The 18576-nt window shown below is 45.8% G+C and overlaps 1 protein-coding gene and 1 pseudogene across 3 annotated transcripts in view; one reads left to right on the top strand and one right to left on the bottom strand.

Moving 5' to 3' along the window:
- LOC119396502 (homeobox protein slou-like) overlaps positions 1-18576 on the bottom strand; it is a 346344-nt gene that overhangs the window by 207766 nt on the left and 120002 nt on the right. The gene's annotated exons all lie outside the window — the stretch shown is intronic.
- The window catches only part of LOC119397579 (glutamate receptor ionotropic, kainate 2-like), an 84692-nt pseudogene that overhangs the window by 12692 nt on the left and 53424 nt on the right, over positions 1-18576 (top strand).

Genomic DNA, 18576 nt, shown 5'->3' with positions numbered 1-18576 from the left:
TAGTGCGCACTTCAACCACTAAGTGCATACTTATTAATGTGTATTGTTGCACACACACGCGCGCGCGCGCGCGCGAATCGCACAGGTTTTTGATCTAAAGCAAGAGTCGCATGGCCTCGAAGATATACGCAGCGCGTTCGCCATCTCGGAGGCCATGAAGAATCTCACAATGCCTCACAGATGGCAGCACATTATCAAGCGTTTGCTGTTTGCTTGTTGATATGTTTTCCGCTAGATGGACATAGTTGTCCATATTTAGAGCTGTTTGAAAGTTCGTGTGTGTTTTTAGCGGCGATGGCTGCACTATCCCGGCCTTTTTCGACATAGTTTGATGGCCTCCCAAATGCGCCTACAAATCGCCGAATGGGCTCGTTTTCGTCGCGATATCTGTCCAACAAAATGCGTTAAGGAGACTCCTTCCACTACATGACATTTATGTAGTGTTTTTTTCCGAGGGAGCTGCAAGTAACGTCGTGGCTTTGTGGTAGGACATCTGCGTGCCACGCGAACGGCCCGCGTTCGATCCTCAATAGGACAGAAATTTTTATTCTTTATTTTATTTGCTTCTTTCTCGATTTTTCGCTCACGGTCGATTTTTCGCTCACAACCAACGGTGCCGACGCCGACGACAGAATTTCTGCGACACGAGCTCTCTAACGCTATCGCGTTAATATAAGATTAAGGAGACACGCAGCAAAAACACTAAATCTGTTCGAATAAGGGCAACTTTAGGAACTGCAGTTGTTGCCTGGCCCAGCGTCTAGTCAAGCGGTACTTTATTCGTTTGTTTTATTTTATTTTTATTTTTTTGAGCTTCACGTCTGGCTTACAAAAAATATGCTTTGGTGTAGCACGTATGGGTCGTCAGAAAAAAATCACAGCATATCCACGGAGTGAATGATGATGAGTCGGCGAAGCTGCGGAGGTTCATCGGTAAACCGTGAATCTTCACTTGAATTCCGCCCAGTACATCGTCACCGACGTGAGATCGGGCGCGTTTATACTAAAGGTTCGATGAGTTATGACGACTTGCAGCGCACTTTAATTTTACATGTACGCTGTGAATTTTCATTGTTTAGAAAACCATTGCTTAGAAAACATCTGGCGTCTTTCGTTAAGCAGCTGGCGTCTTTTCGTTTTGCTTTAGAAACATCTGGCGTTCTTTCGTTTTGCTTTTACAAAACATCTGGCGTCTTTTGTTGGTTTATTTCATCAATCAACGGCGTTTTGAACAAAATTTTTATTGTTTAATCACGCACAGGAGAAATCTCACCAGGCACTACCTTGGAGGTAAAGAATGGCTGCTAATGGGAATGAGAGACAGGAGAAGTCGGCTTTTAGCTAACGCTGCGAATTTTTTATTGTTCAACAACGCACAGGAAAAATCTCCCACCGGCACCACCTTGCAGGTCAAAGCGTAAGACTGGTAACATACTACGCTACGAGGGACGAACGGGTGCCGCTATAAGGAGCTTCGCCCCTAAAACTTATTAGCAGGTTTCTCGGCGTGGCCTACAATTTCCTCATCGACGCTTTCGCTCTGCCTACTGTATCTGTTAAGTGGCTATACTATATTAGCTAATTACGCAATCAGGCGAAGTACAACAAACGGAGCCTCAGTTGCTTCAAGCGACGGCAAACATCATGCACTTTGGTTCCGTTTAGCTACGTCGCACGCTAATTTTCCTTTATTGTGACACAAATTGCGTGCAGCACTTGATATATGCATGCGCAGTTGTATCGAGTTCACCTGTGTTTCATGAAATGCAAGGTAATATAACTTGAAATAAAGTGCACCTCTACAATTACCCCGACAACTAAAAATACCTTACAATAGCCGGCCTCAGTTGCCAGTACACAATATAAGCATGCTGTATCAATGCGTTCTAAGAGTTATGATATCGTCATCATAAACTGAACACCAATTATCACCCGTCAGAGTTAGAAGTAAGTTGGCCGTACAACACACCGCATAAAACACTTTGTGTAAGACTGGAAAGGCTTAGAAATATTTTCTTGACAATTAAATAACAATAAAGTGTATATCAATTCAAACTACAGATCGGACATTCCTTCAAACCACCCCTTGAAATTTCGAAATTGCATTCGAATTATCTATCGGCGGCATTTCACTATTGTGTTGCCAATCGCGCGCCGACGCGGGACGCCGGTCAATTTTCGCGTTTGATGGGGCATCTAAGGCTTTCATAATAATAATTGTTGGGGTTTAACGTCCCAAAACCACGATATGATTATGGGAGACGCCGTAGTGGAGGGCTCTGGAAATTTCGACCACCTGGGTACACCGTTAACGCGCACCTAAACCGCATCTAAACGCTTTCACCTTAAGCATTATTTCAATAGGTTTCCTGAATTAAAAAAAAAAAAAAAAAAACTTGGAGGACGCTTGAGCTTCGCCTTCAAGAGTAGAACACGATAGAATATTCTCGCGCATGCGCATTGCCTTCTGAACTGTTAGCCTGGCTTCGATGCTCGGTGCATGCCTCAAAGTGCTGGAAGGAACCGAACGACTGTGCGCGTAACATTCGCCGTTTCAAACTATCCTAGAATGCTTACTACGCCACTACGCCATAATTCTTCCGTTTGCGAATCAACGACGGGCCCTCTACGCGCCCGTAAGGCAGCTGCTCACTTTGTTGATAATTTTGCAGCTGATGATGATTAAATATGTGTGAGTGCTTTGTAATGATTGGGTCCTTAGAACACCCACTCGTTGTGCAATTCACATGTTTTGACGCCTGGTGCGATGCTACGCTTCTGTCACCGAATATTACATGCGTTAAGGAGACTCCTTCCACTACATGGCATTCATATAGTGTTTTATTCCGAAGCAGCTTCAAGGAACAGCGCGGCTCTGCGTTAGAACACCTGCTTTCCACGCAGACAGCGTGGGTTTGATTGTCACTCGAACCTAATATTTGTTTATTAATTTTATTTGCATCTTTTTTCGTTTTTTCGGTCATGGAGAAGTCGATGATTTTTAGCTCGCAATCAAAGACGCCGACATCGACACCAACACTGACGCCGACGCCATGGAGAATTTCTGCGAAACGAGGTCTTTAACGCTGTCGCGTTAAAATGTACGATTACCTGTTGTACCGGCGCATAGCAGCCGTTTGCGAACACTAAATGCTATGTAAAAGTATGAAGTTCCTCCGTTATGATTGTTTAAAAGTACTGTGCTTTGCAAGTTCGCCAAGACACTAGATACCAAGCGTGTAAGGGAGCTATCCTTGTGGTGGCCCTGTATTCGTTGTTCATGTATATATTCGTATGACTTATAATAATAAATCCTACATAGGCTAAGGTATGAAACGCGCTCTCTTCTACAACCTTTCTTCGAGGTTTTCTGGATATTGTTCTGGGAATTGTGTTACATCTAATTTCTGTTTGTTTTTGTTGCGCCGCTTTTGAATTGTTTTTTTTTTCCTTATTCTCCTTCCTCCTTATTTCTAGACAGATCATCTTTCTTGAGCGAAATGATAACACTGTGCCCTTGTTTTAAAGAATCTTTACGAAGAATGTGTTTACGAAGTTAAGAACCCTACGCAAGAAGTGCTTCTTAATTGCTGCGCTACTAGCCTTGAATATATTGCATGCGTACCGCTCAAAAACTGAAGGCCTTCAGAGACGAAACTAAGATCGAGAAGGGCATAGCATTCAGTATGCTTCAGTGTGGACCGAAGCATGTGCCTACAGCATTCAAAGACATGGTGCAGAGAAGCGTTATAAGCGAGAAAAGAAAAATAGTGCGTGTTATCTAAGCCGTTCTCGGTCGCCACATAGAAGCAAGACGAGATTTACGAAATTACGTAAACGTTTTTTTCCCTCAGCACGTGGGCACAGGAGACTCGGCCAACCGGAAATGCATTCCGACGTCGCAATTTCGTTACCGAGGTGTTACTTACGCAATGCTTCTTACGTTTACGCAATAATAAGTTGCTTCGGCGTTTACAGCTGAAAGGTACTTTTCAGCTGATCCGCCACGTGGCCACGCAACCGACGTCACGTGACCTCGGTTGCATGATCTATAAGTATAGCGGTAACAAGTGAAAAACCAAGCACCCCGCCTCCTCCTCCCATTCAACACCTTCTGACACCAGCACTTTTAACATTCATCTTTCAACCACGAAAAAAGGCAGAAGTTCAGGAGCCGATGGAAGCTTAACACATGGAAGCATAACACACATCAATCAATCAATCAATCAATCAATCAATCAATCAATCAATCAATCAATCAATCAATCAATCAATCAATCAATCAATCAATCAATCAATCAATCAATCAATCAATGAAAAACTCACAATTAAGGTTTCTTATGCATTCGCCTAAGACGACTCGAAGGCGAAATTCATCTTATTTTTCTTCTCAATCGAAGAATAGATCCTCCCCAGCCTCTCTCCGAAAGTTTCCTGCACCTAACGTGGTTTTGCCCAGCCTCTATGATCGGAGGCATTGCAAGCTTCCTTTACCTCACCTGGTTTTGCACTGCCTCCGTGATTGGCACACCTTTGAGCAAGTGGCGACGTAAAGTGACGGCGTCATCGCGTGACCTCACATTATATGACGTCACTATGATGTCATGATGTCACAAATTTTGGCGGTCTGTGACGTCATGGTGACGTCATCACACGGTGATGATTTTCGTATCTCTCGTGTTGACGCCGCCGCCACCGACGGTCAATTTTCGCGTTTGATGAGGTATCTAAGGCCTTTACCTTAATAAACTAACCAACCAGTATCTCTCCAACGGTTTCTGTTTTGACCGCCTCACGGATGTTCGTTTAACTCCTCCTCCTCCTTTTCCTCCTCTCCATCTCGCAGAGGTAGCCGAGATGAAAGGCCTGCTCGAGGAGCTGCGCGAGGCGGACATCGATGCCGACCACTACGCGCGCAACTCGACGGACTCATTCCGCGACGTGCTCAAGCGCGTTCGCGAGGACGGCCACACGCACATATTCGTCGCCATCGAGGAGGAGGACACCGAACCTTTCCTCATGCAGGCTATGCAGATCGAGATGCTGAACGACGAGTACAGCTACCTTTTTCGCTCCCTGGTGAGCCGCTCATAAACTAACCTATAACATTACCCAAGTCTTATGAAGCCCACAGACAGTTAACCCAAGGAAATGCACAGCCGACATCTATAGAAGAGTTCGACGAAAGTTGGTCTGGTCAGCTAACGTGATGAGGATGAAGATGCGGTCGCTGACCAAGTCAAGGTGTAACACAGAGACGTTTCGGGACCCGTACGGGTTCCTTGATCTGAGTGTGATCAAGGAACCCGTACGGGTCCCGAAACGTTTCTTTGTTTTCACCCTGACTTCGTCATTGACCGCATCTTCATCCTCATAGGCGACATTATTTGTTGTTTTCGAAGTGTAGTGCATAGATTACGACCTAGATTGGAAGGAATTAAAGTGGCAAACTTGATGCCTTAGGTTGCATGCGTGAGTTTCTTGGTCGGCTGCCACCTCGCGAAAAGATCACGTGCCAGGTGACGCCCTCTGGCAAAAAAAGGTGCTTCACACTCGCCGCCTTGGCTCCTACTGGAGCTGGCTAACACTCAAAGGGATTAAACGCACATAAATACCCCCAAAAAATGGACGAGGAAGCGCCCTCCATCGTCCTCAACTGGTAGAGCATCAGACGCGTAATTCGAAGGTTGTGGGTTCGGGTCCTACCGTCTGAAAGGGTGACCTTTTTGTCCACTTTAGTTCCTTTCAATATAGGTCATATTCATCACACTACAGCTAAAGAATGTCTTCTATGCCTTGCCTTAGCTTAATTGTCCTCTGGTTTCATTGGTTGTGTCTAACAAAGAAACGAGTACCTCGAAAATTCCTCTTCTTTCGTAATTACCCAAATCTGGCACGCCTTGAATGATCCAGATTCGTTCATTTTCGAAGAGCGGTAAGCACAGAGAATGTGTCGGGGAGTAGAAGATCTGAGACTGCAATTTATTACTCGGTCGCCAAGGACGGTATTCCAGAGAAGTTCCGAGTCGCGCTGCGGGTGATCTGAAGCGTGGAAATTGCAGTAATACCCATAACACTGCTTGAAGCTGCATTTATTAGTAGCACAAACGAGGAGAGAATTGCAGCGTGCAGAAAAAACAAAAAAAAAGAAGAAAAAGGATAGTAGAAAATGATATGTAATTTGCCGCTCTGTTCTTTTCTTGTTCTCGTCCTCAGTCTACGTTATTTATTTATAACTCTATTTTGCGAATAACTAATTCCTTGTACGCTATAATACTCAAAGCACGGGTAGAAACCGTAGAATTAGAGTGAGCATTCGACGACAGCTGATACGCTATGCTACTGGCAACGCGTCGTGAAGTAAAAGAACATGTATTAATGATAATTGTTGGGGTTTAACGTCCCAAAACCACGATATGATTATGAGGGACGACGTAGTGGAAGTCTCCAGAAATTGTGACCGTCTGGTGTTCTTTCACGTGCACCTAAGTACACGGGCCTTTCGAACCCCGGTCTCATTTCGGCCGCATTTCGCCTGCATCGAAATTCGGCCGCCGTGGTCGGGGTTCGATCCCGCGACCTTCGGGCCTGCAGTCGACCACCGTAACCAGTAGACCACTGTCACGGGCGGGAACATGCATTTCAAGGGCATAGAAATAATAAAGGGAAGGAGAACGCGTGTGAGGCAGCCAATTTGATTCACAGTGCTAAGAAACTGTCAGGCTTGAGCTGCGGATAGCGATCACGATGCAGAAGGAGACCCTCCACAGTGGTCTCGCGGTTATAGTGCTTGACAGCCGATAGAAGGTCGCGGGATGGAATCCCCGTCGCGGCGGCCGCATTTAAATGGAGGCAAAATGCTAGAGTCCCGTGTGCTTTGATTTGGGGGCAAGTTATAGAACTCTAAGTGGTCAAAATTTCCAGAGCCCTCCCCTACGGCTTCTTTCATAATCATGTCATGATCATGGGACATAAAACACCAACAATTATTATTATTTTTTTCTTGCATTTCAACCACATAAAAATGTGGCCGTCGCCGCCGGGAATCGAACTAACGTCTAAAATCTTAGAAGCACGACACCTTACCAGCGAGGCTACGACGGCGGGTGCTTTACTCAGGCAATACTTAGGTTTTTAAAGAAAACGGAATTGGACAAGCGGCTGTGATAGTGATGTTGCGCACCACGCAAGAGTGACGGACTGTGACTGACTGTGCGTGTGTTGTGTGTTATGTGCGGTCGCTCTCTCTCTCTGTCCTCTCTTTCCTCTCCATCTTTCAATCTCCCCCATCCTGTTGCCTTGTGTAAGGTAGCAAACCGGTTGTCCTAAACAAACTGGTTAGCCCCTATGCACTTCCTTCTCTACGATTTCTTCTCTTGCTCAGTTAAAACCGATCGTGACATTGCAAACCGTTGCGCAGGACTTCCACATGGCCGACCTGAGCGACTTCATCTACAGCAAGGCCCAGATCACGGCGCTCAGAATAGTGGACGTTGACGATCCGGTGGCCGCCGTGCTCGACAAGAAGATCGACGCGCTTGAGGATGCGAACGCACCAAAGCCCACCGTCGCTGCGCCTAGTGAGGAAGAAGAAGACTACGAGGGAAGATGATGACGACCACGTCAAGTTTCCGCTCAAGCTGTCCGTAAGTCCGTCAGAACATGAAGAGGCACAAACGGTGTCACTGGCCATGCGGAGTGTCGCGCTACGGGGAAAGGAAACATTGATTTACGTCACACGCAAGTCCATTCACGTTGTGGCACGCACTCTCCCTAGGTGTTCATTGAAGCCATAGCGCTGATAAGACAGGGACCACAGAAAGAGGACGGGACATGCGCGCGTCCCGTCCTCTTTTTGCGGTCCCTGTCTTCACAGCGCTATGGCTTCAATGACCGTTACAAAATAACTAGCCCAGAAGTCTGTTCTCCCTAGGTGCTCTTTTATGTATCTTTTTTTTTAACAGCTGCGATTTTCACGAGTTCTGTTATCTGTGAAAAGTATTAGCCGGTGCTATGTAAAGGCGCTAACATCTCTCAAAGAACATATAACTAAAAAAAGAGCGTCACAATGCCAAACTACAGGAGAAGGTGGAAGAGGAAAATAATATATATTAATTGAAAAGGAAGTAGGAGAGGTCGGGCTAGATGGCTTAACTCCACCCCGTTACTTCTTACAGGCGTGAAGTTTAATGGTATAGACAGGGAAATAGGGATGCAGATAAATACATAAGCCTATTGGACTGCCACCATACATGTTATTGCACTGACATTTGATGCAAAATCGTTGAACAGAGAATGCACTTGTCAAAACGTTGGCTCCAGCTACATTCCTTGCTCAAGGACCCTTTCATCACTTCAAGCGTCCACCTTCCCCTGAACTTCTGTCTGCTTTTGGCATCGCTATTGTTATACCAGTATACACGTTTCATAAGCTATTTATGATCCTATCTTAACCTTCATGCTACCAGAGTAAGCACGAGGGAGGTTATACGTGATAACCAAGCAATAATAAACGCCTTAAAGGGACCCTGCAATACTTTTTGAGCATGGTCACAAAACGCTGCCGACAGATAATCGAGGTTCCTGACAGCACGTGAGAGAAGCGTTACACCGCAGCCCGCGGCTTGGAAACTGCATTTAATTCTCAAACCCAGCTAGAAATCGCTCCCTCTTCTCTCGACGATTCATGCCATAAACCCAAATGACGGCGCCATAAACCCAAAGTTTCCGGTCATTGACTGATTTGAGCATCGTGAGCTGCATAGTTACTGCGGCCACCGCGGGATGTCACCACGTGCCCGTTCTCGCACACGCATTGACACTGAATGTAAGCGGCGCGCTCGAAAAAAAAAAAGAAAAGAAAGTGCTCAAGGGCATCACGCGCGCTGACGAATGGTCGTAGCGTCTTGCCCCCTTTTCATCCCACCCTCTGTGTAGCTTTTAGCGCGCTCACAGCATGCTCGCTGGTACGAAAGGAGAGAGAAAGCGCTTAAAGCGTAACTCCGTTCGTACTTGACAGATTCTAAAAATTTTTTTGCTGTAGTTCATTCGCGAGGCAATGAACTCCTGTAATGATGTCATTCAATTATTTCTTGGAAAAGTGTTGCAGGGCCCCTTTAGTGAAAATTAACAAGAGGAAATAGAATGGGCAAACGATCAAACACAGCCAAACCAGCACTCCGACGTGAAGATTAAAGCGATAGAGGATAATCTGAATCAAGTTGGCAAAGTACCCAATCTTGGAAATACATGCGTCAGAGGCATGAGTTGTACATATACATCTTTATCCAGTATGAATCAGTACATGATAGCACCTTGTTTGTCGAACGAACGGGCACCTCCACTTGAGATTACTTATTTATTTATTTATTTATTTATTTGGTTTGAATACATAGAAAACACGAAGACACAGAGGAAATAGGGAACGAACAGGCTGACAACTGCCACCTAAAGGGGCACAACGCCTGCCTGCTCATTGGGAAAGGGGAAACATTGGGGAAAGGAAGATAGGGGGGAAAGAGAAAGGAAGAAAATAGGTAAGAAAAAACAACAAATAACACAGACGTAAACACGAATAAGCGGTCACAAGGAAAAATGTCTATACGCGCGAGGCCAAATCGGTATTTTTTTAAGAAAGTAAGTAGGGCTCGATGGGCCTGGTCACGCCGAGCAGCACAATCCCTCGGGAACAGGCAATCATCAAGGTTCGTACACTTTAGACCAATAGGTCCATATTCTTTGATGAGCAGTGCTCGCTGCATAACAAATGCGGGACACTAAACAATTATGTGTTCTAGTGTCTCACAGGAGTCACACGACGTACATGATGGACTGTCTACACGACCTTGTCGGTATAAACGCTCACGCACTAATACAGAGCCAACTCTTAGCTTATATAAGAGGGCTCTGTCACAACGAGGCAATCCACGACCACGAATACGGGGAGGGAACTCACGATAGAAGAGTGCCATGAAGCCAAGTCGTAGGAGAAGTAAAGAGGAGGATAATGGTCCTTTACGTAGTTATTAGCATTGAGTATACTTCAACCACAGTATAGTTCGCTTATCCGCCACCGTAGGTACGTGCCATGTTTAAACATCATAATCGTCATTTAATACCTAGCGAAATTACGCGATAGCGTTAAAGAGCTCGTTTCGCAGAAATTACGGTGTCAGCGTCGGTGTCGGAGGTGTTGGTTGTGCGCGAAAAATCAGCGCTGTCTGTGAGCGAAATATCGAGAAAGGTGCGAACAAAATAAATGATAAAAATCTTTGGTTCGAGTGAGAATAGAACGCAGGCCTTCTGCGTGGCAAGCAGGTGTTCTACCACAAAGCCTCGCCGTTGCTTCATACACCTTCAAAAAAAAGCAGTATATCAATTTCTTGTAGGGAGAGGAGTCTCCTTAACGCATGTAATATGGCGTGGCAGAAGCAGGGTGTCGGAACGGAACGAAAACCGAAAACGAAAAACGAAAAAAACGATATTTTGGACTGGAACGAAAACTTAACCGAAACTTTATCTATTATTTCGTTACGGAGTGAAAACGAAATTTTTTCAATCGTTTTTCGGTTCACGAGAAAACTTCGCAATCCGGAGCAACTGAGCTCGTGCAATGTGAGCATATCTCAGGGTACGGTATTAGCGCGTACCCCAGGCAGGAATTCCAAAGCAAAGAAATGTTGAAATTGTGCGAAAAACGAAAACAGTGGCAACCAGAGATGTTTATATTACGCAAGTGGATTTTTGCGCGCCTGTCACGCAGGCCAGCGTAGAGAGGGCATTGTCGGCACTGAAGTTTGTTACAGCGAAAGCTGTTATGAGATCACAACAGCTGATTTTGGCGCCATAGTTGTCCACCGCCGCCGGCGGCCGTGACCGCTATCGCGTGATATAAAAAAAAATAAATGAGAAAGAAATTTCTAGGATCGGATGGCATTTCAACCTGCGCCCTCTGCGTGGCAGTCGGGTCTTCCACCACAGTACCACGCTAGTGCTTCTATGCTTGCGAGGAGCGCAGGACAAGCGTGAGTGCTGACGAGCAGTGCGGCCCAGTGTTCCGTATTCAATACAAAGGCACAAGGTGCCCGAGCGGTGCACTGTTCCAACTAATACCAGCAGATCTAGAGGGTCTTATTCCTCATTAACCAAATCTTAGTTTTCTCCATATTCACAACCGCTCCAGACGCGTGGCAAAACTGCTTAGTCTTCTTGAATACTACTTTTTTCAGCATAAAAATAGGCTACGTCGTCATTTTAGCATTAACACATTTAAGCAGAAACAATATTAAAACAACACCATTCGTTCAAACATGCTGACCATGCAAATACTATAGGTAGCGGGAGAACTGCCCCTATGGGAATTAGTAGGGTGGTTGTACTGTACGAGATATGTAACCAAGCTTCTATTCCTCGACCTTGGTAACCTGTTTTGCGTACTCTTGCAGTTCTTAATGCATCTAATGACATCAGCGTTATAGGGCGTTCATTCTTAACTCAATAAAACTATCAAGATGCCTTTCTTACGTGGAGGAATTACATTGATGGAATTGAACTGCCCGACCATACCCGGAGTGCGAATGGGCTAAGTTTTTTCATTCTGAGGAATTGAAAGGAATGGAATTGCGGCAAGTTCTAATAATTGAAATGGAATGGAGGCGCCCATTCCGCCACACTGCTTCCCACCCACTGCAAAGTGCTCAGCCATAATTCTTCATCATCATCAGTCACAGCGCAAAGTGCACATAATGCCTTAAAGATGTGTAGCGTGTACCACGAGACTCCGAAGAATGACGAAAAATGGCATAGTGGGAACTTCTCTACTTCAGAAGAATTGGGATAATTTATGGCGTAGTGGGTACCTTGCATGTGTACTTGTGTTATTGCCCCAAGAGACTCTCCAGCGGGCTCTACAAAGTCCGCTCTTCCAGCTTTAGTTGTGACTGTGCTGCGTGTGTCGCGCAGGCCTGGCGATCTCTTTATCAGAACAGCGGTCTTGCACATCAGAGAGTACACTCAAAGACGTGCTGCTTCTGAGATCGTGCTCACTCCCTTGACACAAAGCATTGAGCCCACTAAAAAATTCGTATTTGTCTTTTGAGAAAATAAATACTATGACTTTGAAATTAATACTGGTTTGTGCTAGTTGGTAGAAATTCGTGGTACAGTTACTCCCGCTCCTCTGAAGAACGTATTTTACCCTTGTCCCACTTTCCTAAGAGCAGGGCAAGTAACTACATCACAAATCCAATGTTAGTTATGATTACCTTAACTTCAAATTTTTCCATAAAAAAAAAACCGTTACGAACCGTTACGGAACATTTTTTTTTTCGTTCCGGAACAGAAACGGAACGGAACTTTTTGCGGTAGAACGAAACTAAAACCGAAACGAAAAACATTTCGTTCCGACACCCTGGGCAGAAGCGTACAATCGCGCCAGGGGTCAAAACATGTAAATTGCGCAACGAGTGGGTGTTTTAAAGGCCCACCCATTACAAAGCGCTGAGACACATTTAATCATCAGCAGCAAAAGCATCAACAAAGTGAGCAGCTGCGTAGGTTCGCGTGTTGCCTTGCGGACGCGTAGTGGGCCCTTCGCTGATTCGCCGAAGGAAGAATTATGACGTAGTGGGCACTTAACAACTGTACTTGCAGTAGCCATCCTAGGATAGTCCGAAATGGCCAATGTTACGCGCACAGTCGTTCGTCTACTTACGGCACGGTTGAGGCATGCACCGAGAACCGAAGCTAGGTTAGCAGTTGAGAAGACGATGCGTACGGGTCCCGATTACGCTGTCGCATTCTACTCTTGAAGGCGAAGCTCAAGCGTCCTCCAAGTTTTTAACTGCGGATTGCATTCATCTTTATTAAATGTTCTCTGCTCTGTTCCCGCCTGCGGCAAGTTGTTCTTTCTTCAGCTTTGGTGCCCCTTCACTTCGTAATTATCACACTTCAATTAAATACTACAGGTGACGTCCAATATGCTTTGCTTGGATCCATTGGCTTTGGATAGCTGTGTCTAACGCAAACTTGCCCCTCGATCGATTTCCCTTTCATCTGGTTAGCCTTGTTTTAAGTTATTCCTCTTCGAAAAGCTCTGCAGTCCAAAGCTATAATGCTTGCTGAGCAACCATGCCCGCATACAGAAAAAGACGCGTCGACTGGCACGGGCGTTCTTAAAACAGCCAAAACGTGCTTTTGAAATCAAGGATTTACGATATTGTGTTCGAGAGAAATCCAACGTGGCAGCCATGCGAGGAGCAGCTATACAAAAGGTCCATAACTTCTTGTTCTAAACAAGAAAAAAGACTCACCACTCGGCGCTATTGCGAAATAAGTTCAATTCGACAGAAATGCAGAGACACTCGACAACTTTATGGGACGATGCCGAGTGAAGGACACTTGAGGGCAGATACGGCGGTTACATCGCAGCTCGGTGCTAAAGAAAGAATTAAGCGACGGGGCAACCAACGACGAGTCGATTCCCAGCGACTCCGCACAGTGCCTATGTTTGTGTGGGTACACAGGGTAGTTGTCGACTCCCAAAAGAGCCCGGTCATCGCAAAGTAAGACCATGCCGGACGGGAGCAGGTTTCGAGATACTCCGTTCCTACACCATGTTGTGTCCTTATGCATTTTTAAGACGAACGCCTAGATGCCTCATCAAACGCAAAAATTAACCGTCGGAGTCGTCGGAGTCAACGTGAGTGATGCAAAAAGATCATCATCACGAGGTGACGTAACCAAATGACGGCATCACGACTTCACCCACTGCCAAAATTTGTGAGGCCATCATGACGTCGCTATGACGTTACATGATGACGTTATCACATGAAATTGTCGCTTGGTCGAATGGGAGCCGATTACGGAGGCAGTGCAAAACCAGGTGAGGTACAGAAAGCCTGCAATGCTTCGGATCTTGAAGGCAATGCAAAAACCACGTTAGGTGCAGAAAGAAAGGCGGGGCAGGATCAATGCATCGACTGAGAAGAAAAAGAAAAAAAAAGGCTTTCTCCTTCGAGTCGTGTTAGGCGAATGCATAGGACACCCTCTGATATTTTTTGTTTGTCGTGCTGCTAGGGCGACCTGACCCACAATGAAATACATAGCCGAGCCAATGAAGAAAAAAACATTAATCGAGAAAAGTCACGGTTATAGCGTTATATAGAGAGGAAAACGGGCTCATAAAGGCGCGGTGTGGAGGGCGCACTCAGGCAAGATATCCGGGGGAGGGCATAGAGGCACAAGTATGGAAGAAGAAAGAAAAGTGCGCTTGAGGGGGTGGGCGATATATTAGCGCCAACATATTGCAGGATAGCGTTGTCAGCTGCCCGCCGTGTCGGTCCTCGTAAAACGGTCGTAAAGCGGGATCTGGCTTTTCTTTAGCCCCTAATTATTCAGACGCATCTCCCCTCTCTGTATATACCAGATTTCCTTTTTTTCTTTACGTTTTTCTCACTTTCTACGCTCCTCTGGTGCTCGCTCTGGTGAAACGTGAGGAAGAGCTGACGTTGGAGAGGGTCGATGATTACGTTGAGTGTGACGTGACGCAAGAGAGAGGGAGCGAGAGAGAGAGAACGGAAAGTGTATATAACGTGATTCAGCGGAACACGATGCCTGATTGCCAGTGGGATTTGAGCCTCGAAAGCCCGAAGCTGTAGTTAACGACTTTATTTGGAACGAGACGGCCAAATAGGATGACAGTCTATGGTGCGTGCTGATGTCTGTATCAGTTATGCAGAGTGTAACTGAAAGGGCGTACTTCAATTAGCGATGTGCACAGGCGCCACGAAGCCCCCTACACTACAGCGCAGGAAAATTGCGTAGGAAAGCGTCGTGCATTGCGACGCTATAGGAGAGTGATGAGAATTTTACGGGCAGGTCAGCGATGTCTAGAAGCAAACATTCTTTACTCTTTCTTTTTCTTGCCTCCTCTCGCGTGGACCCTGTAAGGCCTTGGTGTGCTATGCTTATGTTCGGAGTACGCAAGCGCCTCTTGTTATACGACTTTATAAAGGAAGGCCGATAGCCAGTGCATAATAAGAATACGGGGCAGTAACGCCACGCCAACTGGTTTGTGTGCGTGCGCAACCTTCGGTTCAGAGGGGGACAGCCGCCATTCATAAATGTCGTCATAACGAGGGACTCGTCAAGCCGAACATTTCTATGAGAAGTTCGAGTGATTTTTCGGGACGGCACAAAGTTCGAATTCTTTCATTTCTTTATTCACTTTCTTTGTTTTTGGACTCACTGCTGTCAGCATAGTCGCAGTACGAATGGTGTGTTTCGTTCAGGAAGAAAGAAGTACGTGGGTCAAAATGCCCATTCGGCTCAAAAAGGCTTTTTTTTTCGGCAGACTTACCTCACTCACTTCACAGCTTTCAGCTAGCACACTTACTCCAATTTCGAAGACACCAGCGCTCGCTCGCTCGCTCGCTCGCTCACTCACTCACTCACTCACTCACTCACTCACTCACTCACTCACTCACTCACTCACTCACTCACTCACTCACTCACTCACTCACTCACTCACTCACTCACTCACTCACTCACTCACTCACTCACTCACTCACTCACTCACTCACTCACTCACTCACTCACTCACTCACTCACTCACTCACTCGCTCACTCACTCACTCACTCACTTTCAAAGACGTCAACAACACCTAACTTCTTCCAGCTCACTTAACAACGAGGGCACGGAGTCTGAGTAATTGGAACGCACTTCCAGGCATTGCCGCGGAACTGTGCAAGAAGAGTTGCCGCCTGCGGAGGGTTACTTGATCTTCAGTGATGAATGCCACGCCGCGCTTATACGCCGCGAGAACCTCGGCGAGAAACCACCCTCGCGAGCATCCCCAAATTGCAGGCCACGGCACCATAGCACGGCCGGTCCTCGACTTCTGCGCACTGCCTCTCGGCTTTGGCCGTGTCGGAGTGGACGCGGGAGTAATGATCCGAGCCGAAATTAAGGACACTCGGCGGCGTTGGCAGCGAGGACACTGAAAAGACCGAGATTATACGCAGACTCTCTCCCGCGAGTATTCCGTAATTGAGTTCCATGTCGCAGTCGCTATGCGCGAAGAAGCTATGCTAAGAAAAAAAATGAAAAAGAAGAGCGCGGAAATGAGTTTGTGGGACTCCCGGTGTGGCGACTGCTGGTGTTTGTTCAGTGACGTTTTGATACTGTCTTTGCTTTACAGATGAAGATGGAAATCTGTGTGCGCTGCGTTTGTGGGTGTTTGTGTCTGTGCGCACGTAAGTGTGTGCGCGTGCGTTTGAGTGTAGTTTTGTGTGCGTATGCATGCATGTGTTGAGCGTGTGTGTGTGTATGTGTGCGTGTCTACGTAAGCGCGCTTTTGTGTGCGTACGTGTGTTTGTGTGCGTGTGTGTGCACTTTTGTGTGCGCATACGTGTGCGTGCGTGCGTGTGTGTGTGTGTGTGTGTGTGTGTGTACGCGTGTTCGTGTGTGTCTATGCATTCATGTGTGCGTTTGTATCTGTATACACATGCGCGTGTTTTGTAGGTGTGGGCTCGCGAAATACGCCAAGGAAAACGCATCAGACTAACGTGCTATTTGAACAGTTCTCATATCCGGCTCTATATGCACTTTTTCTCTATTTCTTGCTCTATTCCTTTCGCGAATTCGTTTTTTTTCTAGGCGAGAAAATGCAAGACGTAAATCAAATGTTAGTACTTCGAGCGCATGTGTGTGCAGTTGTGTACTCGTATGCAGTGTTTGTCTATTCGCCTATGCATACACGCTGCGTCGTATTACAACGTGGATGTCATTAGAGCCGTTGAACTGCAGCAGCAGAATGATAAATGCGTACACTGTCTACAAATTTCAAGAAGAACGAAGATAATAGATGCTTAGACGAAATTAGCAGCACATAACATACCGCAAATAAAATGAAAGCGTCCAGAATATAACGCACGATGCACAGGGTAAACACAAAGTTCTTCATAGTTCCTTCATAAGCTTCTTCACAATAGACGCTTTTCTTTAATTCATTGGCTTACGGAGATTGCTTTCATGAATAAGACGTAAGGCAGAGCGCTTTGTATTCGTACAAATTTATTTAATCTATTCTCCATTCACATCGTAGCACTTATTTTCAGAAACCATTCTTCGTTAAAAGAATTATGGTGTAATTAAGTGAGCATGCGTGCACGGTGACTTAGATAATCACGAAGATAAGGTGCGGCTTGGCCAATTTGAAAACGTTTAAAGCACACGCGGAGCGTGTGTTGAGGGTCTGGTTGGTAAGACATTAGTATTTTGAGAACTTAAGCTGCGCTGGAGGCGAGACACCAGATTAGAAGACAGGACTAACGCAGATTAACCATTGAAGTCACTTGTTTGTCTTCGTTCGTCCTGTCTTCTACTCTGGTGTCTCGTCACTGGCACAGTTTAAGTTCTCAAAATATCGTTTAAAAGTACAATTACACTCGTTTATTTCAAATGCTGAATGCGGACGCATTTATTAGTAATTGATAAAGGTATACAACGTTGTGCTCTAAAATAGACAAAAATTGAGTTTTCCAAGTTTCAAGAAATTTTACTCAACCAGAACTCAGCCCCTCACTCCATGTGTAAGACATTGCATAAACGAGAGTGGCGTTGTTGCCTTCCGGAATGCCGCGGAAACGACTGTAGGAGCTTTTATGCCCCTTCTCGAGTTTTATGTTAGTCACCTTCATTAGTTTTATTGGAGATTTTTATGTCCAAAGACAAAGCGTTTTCACAGGCTCCTGTGTCGCTCCTGTGTTGTGCAGTTTGTTTTTATGTTCTATTGACCATGCCTTGCACCAGCATTTTAATGGCGAGGGGGTGAGGGGGAGGTTTTAAAAGTTTTACATACGTTGACGATTTTAACGCGATAGCGTTAAAGAGCTCGTATCGCAGAAATTCCGCCGTCGGCGTCGGCACCGTTGGTTGTGAGCGAAAAATCATCATCTTGTCCGTGACCGAAAAATCGAAAAAGCTGCAAATAAAATAAATAATAAAAATGTTGGGTCCGAGTGAGAATCGAACCCAGGCCGTCTGCGTGGCAAGCAGGTGTTCTACCACACAGCCACGCCTCTTTTTTTTTTTTTCTTTCATGGTATTTATCACACTTAGTATTACAGTGCACAATAATAGCACAAATAAAGCAAGCAAAGGTACAATCACATAGCGACAATATGCGCTCAAGCGTTACTAAGTGCACACTCGATGGCTAACACAACGTGCAGTAGAACGGTGAGAGTTCTTCACATCGTGTTATACTAGAAACTTCTCCGAACGCCCGTGTTTGTGGGGATTCATGCAGGAAGTTTACCTCGCAGTTCGGTTCCTTAAAGCTCGCTTTTCCATGGAATACCTGTACACAGTCTCGCGCAAGGTACTATATAGGGATTTACTAACTATGCTCTTCCCGCCTCCGCTGTACCGTTCATTGTACTCCGATCTTTCAGGCCACGATGTGTTGAAACGTGTGCGCAAAATGTATATTCCTCCTAATTCAAAAACATTTTTCTATAAACTCCACTCTGAAACACTTCCGGTAAGCACATGGTTGAAAAGAAAAGGTATTT

The sequence above is a fragment of the Rhipicephalus sanguineus genome, chromosome 6 (assembly GCF_013339695.2).
Source record: "Rhipicephalus sanguineus isolate Rsan-2018 chromosome 6, BIME_Rsan_1.4, whole genome shotgun sequence".
Lineage (NCBI taxonomy): Eukaryota > Metazoa > Arthropoda > Arachnida > Ixodida > Ixodidae > Rhipicephalus > Rhipicephalus sanguineus.
The sequence above is the reverse complement of the archived record's forward strand: the minus strand, read 5'-3'. Positions and strand labels throughout refer to the sequence as shown.